Source organism: Vespa velutina, chromosome 23 (genome assembly GCF_912470025.1).
Source record: "Vespa velutina chromosome 23, iVesVel2.1, whole genome shotgun sequence".
NCBI classification, from domain to species: domain Eukaryota; kingdom Metazoa; phylum Arthropoda; class Insecta; order Hymenoptera; family Vespidae; genus Vespa; species Vespa velutina.
Genome location: NC_062210.1, coordinates 2,449,495 through 2,461,151, shown reverse-complemented (window position 1 = coordinate 2,461,151; position 11,657 = coordinate 2,449,495). Strand labels below are relative to the sequence as shown.

The 11,657-nt window shown below is 32.4% G+C and overlaps 1 protein-coding gene across 5 annotated transcripts in view; it reads right to left on the bottom strand.

Annotated features, from left to right (window-relative positions):
- The window catches only part of LOC124956666 (inactive tyrosine-protein kinase 7-like), a 69,106-nt gene that overhangs the window by 30,369 nt on the left and 27,080 nt on the right, over positions 1-11,657 (bottom strand). The window lies entirely within an intron of this gene.

The window sequence follows — 11,657 nt, the reverse complement described above, 5'->3', positions numbered from 1 at the left end:
AATCGAGTTAGTATATATTATGTATCAATCGATGATGAATCGATTCTAGGAAATCAACCATCGGTCCCTTCGTAAAACGTCATTATTCGATTTGTACGGTCAATCAGATGAAAATCTTCATAATTTATTCTATAAAACATTTACCCTTCGGAATGATGTTTGAAATTCTTGTTTGCACACCACACGGTCACGAGAATAACGTTCGTTTGGCTACGTTGAATCATTCATGAGAGATCGATATATCGTATAACGCTAAGGTTTCATCGTTCGATTATTTGTTTATACATATACTTCATATCTCTTTAACCTATTAAATAGAATATTACTCATTGATTGTTCTCATTAAATTACTTGCCTCGCTTCTATATACGATGTTAATGTTATTACAATTTGAGACATTCAAGCGTAACAAAATCAACGAAGAGAACATTTTTTTCCCGACATTATTATTATTATAATATTTTTTTTTTTTATTCTTCTTGTTATTGTTGTTGCAGTTGTTGCAATTGTTATCTCTGCTTTTTTTTTTCTTTCTTTTTTTTTTTTTATGGTTTTTGTTCCTTCAAATCGCGTTCTATCCAATCGCAAAATTTCTAATCTCTTTCGAAGGACGTTCGAAGGGTTAATTTTACAATGAAACAGAATGATTTCAATCGGTTCGTTATGAAATTCTCCTCGACGAACAATAGAATTCCAGGCAGATCGTATTACCAAGTATTATACGATGTATACGTATGTATATAACATTCTTCTTTATTATCCTAATTTTGCGGAGTCCGCATAACTAAACGGATGTAGTTACATACTGCTCGTCCTATCGAGTAATTGCTAATGCAAATTGTCTCGCATTAGCGACGATTTGTCGCGGAACGTACGGAGCGTATAATCATCGTCTCGTTATGTTCCCCGGTGTTCGTATTGTTATCTCTATCTTTCTCTCTCTCTCTTTCTCTCTCTTTCTCTCTGTTTCTCTCTGTCTCTATTCCGAAAGTATGCCATTTACGAAGTTCATATAATCGTCTCCTCGTTCACAATTATCCAACGATTTAAAATCGTCTAACCGATTAATTTTCTAATTTTTATTAAAAATCAGTACAATTTTCGAAATATAAATTTTCTTCGTTAAACGTTATAATGGATTTAAAATTAGATATTCAAATGAACAAAGGAATAATTTCAGGAACAATTTCATAATTTCCATGTCAGTGATCCTTACATACATATATACCAATAGTATCTATGATAAAATTAAAATAATTTAAAATATTTATTTTTTTTTTCTCGTCAAAAAGAAAACGAGAGAGAAAGAGAGAGAGAGATAGCGAAAGCGAGAGAGAGAGAGAGAGAGAGAGATATTTGTCTTTACTCGATTAATCCGATAAACGAGGTTTATCGTGTTAATGGTAATGCTCGAGTTTCGATTAAACTTTAATTTTTCTTAAACGATTTGTTGAGTTCGATCTAACGCGACTACGCTTTCGTTATTCGTGTTCACCGAAGGAAGATGGATCGTTGTAGATAAAAGAGTGGAAGAGAGGAAAAGAGGAAGAGAGGAAAAACGACAAGCCGAGGGAAATGTACAGTCGAAATATTAGGTCGAAGGGATTTGGTTACGTACGACGACACGAAAAGCTTTTCAATGATTTTTATTATCTATACATTATTTATCGAGTCATTACAATTATTCTTAATTCGATAATTATTAAAATTCATTTCTTTTCGCGATGTCTTCCGTTTCGTTTCGTTTCGTTTCTTTGTCCTTTTTTTATTTTTTGTTGTATTTTTTATTTCTGTTGATTTAAAATTTTCAACATTAATTCTCTTTACTTTTTCTTTCCGAGACGATACTCGGAATATTTGAGTTACTTACAAGAAAAAAAAAAAAAAAAAAAAAAAAAAAAAAAAAAAAAAAAGAAAAAGAAAAAAAAAAGTAGAAAATCTTTTCGGAAGAATCTGTTGAATTAAATTATTCGTGTCGTTGGAAAACAAGAGGGAAAAGAAAACGAGAGAGATGGATAGATAGGAAGAGAGAGAGAGAGAGAGAGAAGGAGAGAGAGAGAGAAAAAGAGAGAGATAGAAGGTTTGGCAATATACACAAATTTTCCAAATTTTCCAACGGAATAGACATGGCGGGGTATATATGTTTCGTACACATCCGCAAAGATACGGATCTTATCCGTGATGGATCGTAAATTGTGCCTGCGGCGAATTCGCGAATATTCATGCGACGTCACACCGTACGCCGTGCGATTTGCATTCATCCTGTACACCCCCATATCCGCGAGTATCCCCTAAAACTCCTATCCACCTACACGTACACCTTCGATGTTCGCTCGCGTATTATTAAAGGTGAACTCACTTTTATTTCCGTCCTTTCCTTTTCCATTATTTCGAATCGATAAGCGATTTCTTCCTTCTCCTTTTTTTTCTTTTCTTTCATTTATCTTTTATTCTCTCTCTCTCTCTCTCTTTCTCTCTCTGATTTTTTTCTCATATTTCTTTTTCTCCCCACCCGTGCCTCACTTCCTCCACTAACACACATATCCCTCGAAAAAAAAAAAAAAAATAACTTGTCCTTTCGACGAGAAGTTGCCGAAAGAATTTATAACGCAGGGAGGAACGGAGAAGGCGGGGGAGCAAAAAATATACAAAAAAAAAAAAAGAAAAGAAAAAACAAAGAATTAAGTAAATATAAATAAATAAGAGAAAAGAAAGAAGGAAGGAAGGAAGGAAGGAAGGAAAATAGTTTCATCGCTCGCCCAAGAACTCGTCCACCTAAATTCATTTCTCTTGAATGATATAGATTTTCTCGTTGTTATTCTTCCTTTTGTTCATTTTTTCTTTTCCTTTTTTTTTTCCTTTTCCTTTTTTCTCATTCTCTCTCTCTCTCTCTCTCTCTCTATCCCTCCATATTTATATCTCTTTATCTTTCTCATATTAATACGCCTTATCATTGGCTTCGTTAAATAAGTTAAGCTCTTGAAAATAGTCCTTTGTTGTCTCTTAATATTTCTTTCGTCACTATGCAAGAACATATCGTCTGCCTTTTCTATCTCTTTTCTTTTTTCTTTCTTTCTTTTTTTTCTCTCTCCCCTCCCCCGGTCCTACCTCCCCTCCCACTCCCTTTTTCATTCTCCACTTTTTCTTTTTTCCTCGGATTAAACGTAATATTCCTGGACGATGTATTACTTGGATAAAGTTCATAGGAGGGATACCCGCAATTTCTCCATTGTCATCTTCTTAATCTTTTTTCTCGTATCTCTTTTGGATTATGAAAGGTCTATTCAAACCACGGAATACGATAATAGGTTCGTGTTTTTCCTCTTTTTTTTTTCTTTTTTTTTTTTTTTTTTTCTTGTTATCGTTGTTGTCGTCGTTGTTGTTGTTGTTATAGTGGCTAAAAAGATCGCGACGATACGCACAGATCCAACGGGGCAACGTATTCATTTCCTTCTTCAAAAGATTTCGATTAGATTTTAATTAATTACCACGTGTCACAGATAAAAAGAACAAATTAAATAAATAAACGAATAATCTGCAATATTGTATTTGACATTTTGGGGAGGTTTTTTCCTTTTTTCTTTTCTTCAAGAGAAAAAACAAAAAAAAATAAAAAAGAAAAAGTAAAAAAGTAAAGAGGAGAAAGGAACACAAAAAAAAAAAGAGATCATAAAAAAATTTGACAGATCTCGGTGCAACGTCGTTACACCGTTGTAAAATGATATCACGGATTATTTGTTACGTAGATTCGAATTTCAATTAAGCCGATTAATTGTTCACTGTTACGTTTTCAACAGAAAGAGAGATAAAGAGAGAGAGAGAGAGAGAGAGAGAGAGAGAGAAAGAGCGTACCTAATTTGTTCTCTTCGCCGAAAAATCTAAATTTTCGTACAATCGAGCTATCCTCTCTCTCTCTCTCTCTCTCTTTCCCCCTCTATTCCTCAATAAATACTTCTCTGCTCTTTCACGAGTACACATTCGAAACAGCCTCGGGTATTTATCATTGAGCTATACAGTCGCGAAATTTACGCTGGCGTTTATCAAAAATATAGATAAGTACCTTACTGACACCGATCTATCAATGTATGTATCCCAATTGACGTAATATTTATATGATACGCATATGCATTTACATCGATACAAATTCACATAAGGTGAATAGAGGATCCCAATTGACGGGACGATATTAATAATATATCCCGTAATTTTTCTATATACATATATATATATATATATATATATATATATATATATATATCATTGGCAATACAACTCCAACAGTTAGAGTTGTCGATTTACAATCGTGCTTGCAAATCGTTTCGAGTACGAATATTCATGTCGGTGGGAAAGGATTAACATTGATTTGCGGCTGGGTGAATGTATGTGTATGTGTATTAGTGTGCACGTGTATGTGTATGAACGGTAGATTGGTGAATGGTTACGGAAGGATGTTATAGGCGATTGGAGGGCGAGAGAGAAGGATGAAATTCTATGTGTGTATATGTATGTCTGTGTATATGTATATATGTATGTATGTATGTATGTATGTATGTATGTATGTATGTATGTATGTATGTATGTATGTGTGGGTGGACACGTTGGATGACCGAGGCGTAAATTGCAACGAATTAATCTCGGATCAAGGGAGCATCGAATCGTTTGAATTATATTTCCTTCCTTTCGTCCTTTCATATTTTATATATGTATCTGTGTGAATATATGTATATATGTATTTGTGTGAAAGCGATTATATTCAATATATGTACATATATGTATGTATACGTGGATATGTTATATATATGTGTGTATGTGTGTGTGTGTGTGAGAGAGAGAAAAAATAAGGATAATTTCATTTCTCATTAATTACACAGTCCTCTAGGATATACTACTTCCTCGAACTTCTTTCCTTTCGTCATAAATTTATTTCTTACCAAAAGGATTTTTTTTTTATTTTTCTTCTTTTTCTTTTTTTTTTTTTTCTTTTCTTTATTTTATGTTTTTCTTTTTCCCCTTTTTTTTTCCCCCTTCTAAAAACCAAATTCACTAATCCTCATATCCGAGAAGAACCGCGATAATCTTGAGTATTATGAAGAGATGATAATCTTTTTGCTCGACTATGTTGATTATGAAAATACTCGTGAAATTTTTTTGCAAAATGTCAAGGGTACGAACATAAAAAAAAAAAAACAAAAAGAAAAAGAAAAAAATACAAAAAAAAACCGGTCGATTTTCTTAAACTTTCTCTGACTCTATCCGTTTTGAAATATTTGTTGCATTTGTCTCAATTTTTTTTTATTTTTTTCATTTTTTTCATTTTTTTTTTTTTTTATTTCTTCGCATTCGAAATGATTTGTAACGTTTTATTAAAATAACTCGCGTTAACTATGCTCTCTCTGCGACGAATTAATAATAATTATTATCTAACATGAAAATGATTAATACGTCGAATTGATTTTCGTTAATTTCCTAGATATATAATGATCGGTGAAAAACGTACGCATTGTTTTTGGGAATTAATTAATAATAATGATGATAACGATAACTATCATTCTTATCAATGAATTTCAAAAGAACTATTATCTGATACCAACGTCGAATAGAATTTTATAACTGTTTTTAAAAACTTCCTTTCCCGGAGAAAAAAAATTCGTTCGTGAATCAATTTCCTTTTATTATTGGATAACGAAAGGAAAGCAAAAAAAAAAAAAAAAAAAAGAAATAAAAAGAAAAAAAAAGGGAAAAGAGAAAAGAGAGAAAAAAAACGAAAAAAAAAAAAAAAATAAAGAAGATAAATATATATCTTTCCTAGACGATCTCATAGATACGTGTATATAATAAAAAATTTCTGTTTAAATGAATATAGAGTAAGGCGTTAAACTAAAATGAGAATTATTTCGAGTGTGAGTGAATACGAAGCTATACGAGTATAATTCTAAATGGGTACGATAATTTTTCGTTAAAAATGGGTAAGGGAATTCGGTTATTGTTGAAAAAACAAAAAAAGAAAAAAAAGCAAAAAAAAAAAAAAAAAAAAAAAAAAAAAAAAAGGAAAGAAAGGAAAGGAAAAAAAATCCAGAAGAAAAAACCTAAACTAAAATAAAATAAAATGAAATAAAGAGGGAGGGAGAGAGCGAGAGAGAGAGAGAGAGAGAGAGAGAGAGTGAGAGAGAGAGAGAAGGAGATAGAAAGAGAGAACGTGATTTAATGTCGAGTCTTGTGAAATTATCGATCTTCGTGCGCGTCGATATATTAACGGTAATACGTTCTTGCCGCTTCTGATATCGTGAGCGCCATTGTTACGGGGCCACTATAATATCTTACGTAGAACGGGTATCGTTCCGTCACCGTACTCGGCTCGGTAACATATGGAGAGATTTTTCTTCATTCGAAGGAAAAAGGGAACGTAGTATAACGGGGTAAGAGTAGGAAATATTCAAGATGACACCTATGTAAGGACTACGATGTTAAAGGCTGATACTAAAATCCCTTTCTATCCTAACAAACTAATATTTAACTTAATACGATCGACAAGAGGAGAAGAGAAGAAAAAAGAGAAGAGCATTTTGAGATTTTTTTCTCTCTTGTTTTCTCTCTCTCTCTCTTTTTTCTTTTTTTTTTTTTTTTTTTAAATAATTTACTACACATGACTATAAACAGATATATATATATATATATATATATATATATATATATAATTCAACGAGAATGTTATTAAAATTGTGTGTCTCATTAATAATTTCAAATTGATTAAATAGTGTAATATCTTTTTTTCTTTTTTTTCTCTTGAAATATTGCAATGCAAAGGAAATAATATCAAATAAAAAAAATTATAGTTATTGTTTATAATGTAGTATTTACTTATGCTCAATCCTTTTGCTATCGTCTGACAAACCCTCGTAGAATTTTACGGATTCGATCAATCAATAAGTTTCTTTCTCTGGTGTAACCTCTCATCGACATATTCTATATTTAGAATTTCTTTATTCGATCTATACTTCCTTATCTTTCTTTTTTTTTCTTCTTTTTTATTCTTTTTATTTTTCCTTTCCATTGATTCTCGCGATGGACGCGATTATAAAATAGTCTCTTTGATGATGCAAAAAAAAAAAAAAGAAAAAAAAAAGAAAAGAAAAGAGAAAAGAGAAAAAGAAAGAAAGAAAGAAAGAAAGAAAGAAAGAAAGAAAAAGCATTCACCAACAATACTTTTCTATTACTTTTTCTTTTTCTCCTTAACATTCTTTTTTTGCTTTCTTTTTTTTTACTTTTCTTTCTTTTCGTAATTTTTGTTGAATAATGACGTCAAAAATATGCGGTTAAAGTCATCGTTGTCGTCGTCGTGGGAAAAATAGGATATATATAGATAGATAGAGAGAGAGAGAGAGGGAGGGAGGGAAAGAGAGAGAGAGGGAGAGAGAGGGAGAGAAGCCCCAGTAGGAAACGTCTTCCTGTGATAGGGAAGCCACACGCGGGAATACTTGAATTATGTATATCACGGCATCGCGAACGAACGGTCGCCTTGACGATGTAATGAGCTGTCGATGTCAGCCGACGGACGACGACGACGACGACGACGACGATGACGACGATGACGACGACGACGACGACGACGACGACGACGGAACAGGACAGCAAGCCGTCGCCGTTGCCCCCAGGGGTGGATTTATTGGGGACGTCATAATGAAAGAGGATGCTTGTTCACGCCCTACGATCCCTTGACATCTCTCTCTCTCTCTCTCTCTCTCTCTCTCTCTCTCTCTCTCTCTCTCTCTGTCTGTCTGTCTATCTGTCTTTCTCTCTTTTCTATCTCCCTATTTCCTCTTTTTTTCTTTCCTTGTCTATCTACGTCTTTCCTTTCTTTTTCTACTTCTTTGTCTTTCTTCTTCTCCGTTTAGACATCTCTACTGAGATTTTTAAATCTTCTCATTTTAATTCAATATAATTTAAATCCTTTATTTTATATATTACGTATATTATTTACGTAATATTATTTACATTTACAATATTATTTTTACATATACGTAATTATATAAATATTATTTTAGGATAAATGTAATGGACGAGTTTGTTATCTTTCTCTTATGTTCTCTTATCGTTAGAGTTTTTTTTTAATTCTTTCAAACGATACCGATCACGTATACGTATTTATTATTTTATGTTTTCGATACTTTCGATAATCGAAAAATTATTCTCATTGATAAAATGAAACGATGAATAATATTGCGATTAAAATATTCCCTCCGGAGTAAATCCTTTCAACAACAAGGATATACAAAAATTTACACGATTGTTTGGTAATGTTTTATCAATGGTAAAAAAAAAAAAACCCAAATATAAAGAAAAACAATTTTTTTCTCACTTGATAAAAAAAAAGTCTAGCCCCTTAGAAGAGTTCAATTTTATCAATTTATAATTATCCTTCAAACGTCTCTTCTTATTTGTTTATTAATTAATTAATTAATTAATTAATTTTTTTATCTTCACTTTCCTTTTTTCTTTTGCCTTTTCAAAAATATCAAAACATGTACGTGTTGCAGTATCAACAAAGTTTGAAGATAGTTTGAAAAGGTATTTCAAGATTTGATCGGTCTTATCAGGCACAAAATGACGTGAAACTGCGAGAGAAAAAAAGGAAAGGAAGAACGAAAAAAAAAAGAAAGAAAAAAAAAAAAAGAAAAAGCAGAAGGGAAAACTTTTAGTATCCGAAGCACGATGCCTTCCTTTACGATCGCCCTTTTCTTCTGAAATAAGCAACTGACGGGAGTTGATATATACATGTATATATACATGTACGAGCATTGGCTCGTATGTCACAGAAAAGAAATATAGTGAATTCCTTAGGGAACTAACCGAGGGCTGTCTTAAGGGAAATATATTCGCTTTTCTTTTTTTACTTTCTTATTTTTTCTCTCCTCTCTCCTTCTCTCGCTCTCTCTCTCTCTCTCATGACAAGCTAATTTGAGGAATAAGTAGTCGTAAAAAATTCAATCCATTTTAAAAAGTAAAAACTATCGAAATTATAAATTTTTCCTTTCCCCGTCGAAATCGTATGCAAAAAAAAAAAAAAAAAAAAAAAAAAAAAAAAAGAAAAAGTAAAGAAAGAAAAAAGAAGGGAAAGAAAATATTTTCTAATTTTATAAAATGAATGAAGACAAGAATTTCATTTACGTCTACGTCGTACAATTATCTACGAAGAATGAATTATCATCGTATAAAAGGCAAAGAAAAATTTTCTTCTCTCTCTTTTTTTCTTTTTTTTTTTTTTTTCTTTTTCTTTATCCGAAAATCGATATATATGTATATAATATATAATGTACGTGTATCGCGAGCACGTCTTTTCATTCTTTTTCTCAACCTTTTATTCATCTTTTTTTTTCCTCGTTTTTCTCTCTCTCTCTCTCTCTCTCTCTAGTTCGTATTTTCCCCTCAAGGTCCATCGTAGACAACAAGCACGCAAGAAGCATCATGAAGTGGCACATTGACTTTGACTCTCACTCTCCCTTCCACTCCCCCATCCTCTTTGTCTCTCTCTTTCTTCCCTATATTTACTTTTTATTCATACTTTTTCGATATAGCGATAAAATTGAACGCTACTTCGCAGTTTTGTATTGTAGGTAATAGCTCTTTCTTTCTCTCTCTCTCTCTCTCGCGCTCTTTCATTCATAAACAGACAATACAATGCAATAAACTCTCGATTAGTCCTTGAAACAGGTTAAAGGACATTGGAGATCAAGTGAGCCTTTTTCCTTTACCTTATTTCCTTCTTCTATACTTTCAATTATTACGATGTTAATTAAAAAAATATCTATTGTTCAGATTAATCACATTTTCCTATGACCTTTTACATTCCCTCTCCCCTCTATCCCTTTCTCTGTCCTTCTCTCTCTCTCTCTTTCTCTCTCTCTGTTTTACTCCTTGTTCTCTTATAAGTATACTCCCACCTACATCCATCCATCCATGCATACATACATACATCCATCCATACATCCATCCATCCATACATACATACATACATACATACATACATACATACATACATACATATATATATATATATATATATATATATATATATATATATATATATATATATGGATATGGATATATGCACGAGTTCGTCTCTTACAGCGCATATAAACGATATTGCCAGACAGAGTGAACGCCGTTAGGGCTCAGAGCCCTCGAGGGACTACCAACTAAGTCGTATGCTACTCTCTCTCTCTCTCTCTCTCTCTCTCCCTCTCTCTCTCTCTTTCTCTTTCTCTCTACGTAGAGGTATACTACGTCAAATGAAGTAATTGCAGTCTAGCTAGTATAGTATGGTTAAGCAAGGGTAAACATTAGTTGATGTTCCCGCATAGACAATGGAAACGGAGGAACTGAATTGGTAGATGGACCAATGCCGACCTGAGCTGTATCATTGCGTAGTCGAACAACGGATTAACGATTTGCTTCTATTATGTTGCGCGTCAATTTCTCTCTCTCTCTCTCTATCTCTCTCTATATCTCTCTCTATCTCCATATCTCTCTATCTCTACTGTCAATTTAGTTTACCTTTCGACACCTCTCTCTCTCTCTCTCTCTCTCTCTCTCTCACCCCCTAGTCAATATTTGTTAACAATTAATTATTCTCTGTAAATTACCTTTCTCTTTTACCTATCCTATATACATATCACATTTTATCATTACTATTTCTATTTTAACGATTAAAATAAGAATTCGATCATTATAGTTTCGATCAATTTTACATGACATTTCGATATTCTCTTTGTCATTATCATCGATTCACGCGTTTCGATTTAATAATTCATATCGCGATGTAACGATTTTTAATTATTGTACTTTGATTTAAAATTCAAAAGCAATCAATTGAAGTTTTTCTAAATCTTATTATCAGCAGCTTATTCACTTATAATCTTATCTGTCGCTTCTTTTTTCTTTTTTGTCTTTTTTCTTTTCATTTTCCTTTTCTCATCGATTTTTATAGCGAATCGACTTTAGTCGTTCCCTGTGTGGTATGTCGAGAAAGATTTAGCGTTCGAGTGACTTTAGTCGTTTCTGGTATGTAAGAAAGATTTCGTAGGCGAACGACTTTACTCGGTCGTGGTATGCGAGGAAATATTTCGTATGTAAGAGAGATTTCATCGTGGTATGCGAAAAAGGATTTTGCGATGAGCGACTATAATCGTCTATGATAGCGAAAAGATTAATAATATGCATAGATCGTAAGTGATTTAAATTTTCACAAATTTTCCATTTAATTTAACAATTTGGTTTAATTAGCGACACGTCGTATATCATTCTTTCGATATAAATTACGCAAAGAGAGAAAGAGAAAGAGAAAGAGAGAAAGAGAGAGAGAGAGAGAGAGAATGCAAAAATAAAATGCAAAATACGTGAATCCGACTATATTTTTTCTAATAATTTTCTGATAAATATAAAAAAAAAATAAAGATTTTACACATGATAAATCTCTGAACGACATTCTGATTTTGTTATTTGGTCAACGACATTTTATCAACGAACGTATTCGTTCCTCCCCGATCATTTCGATTTGTTCGGTTTAATGATCGTTGCAGGTACATCTAACATTCCGGTTCGATGCAACAAAAATTGCGTTCTATTAAAATTTTTATCTATATTGGATAATCACCTGGACG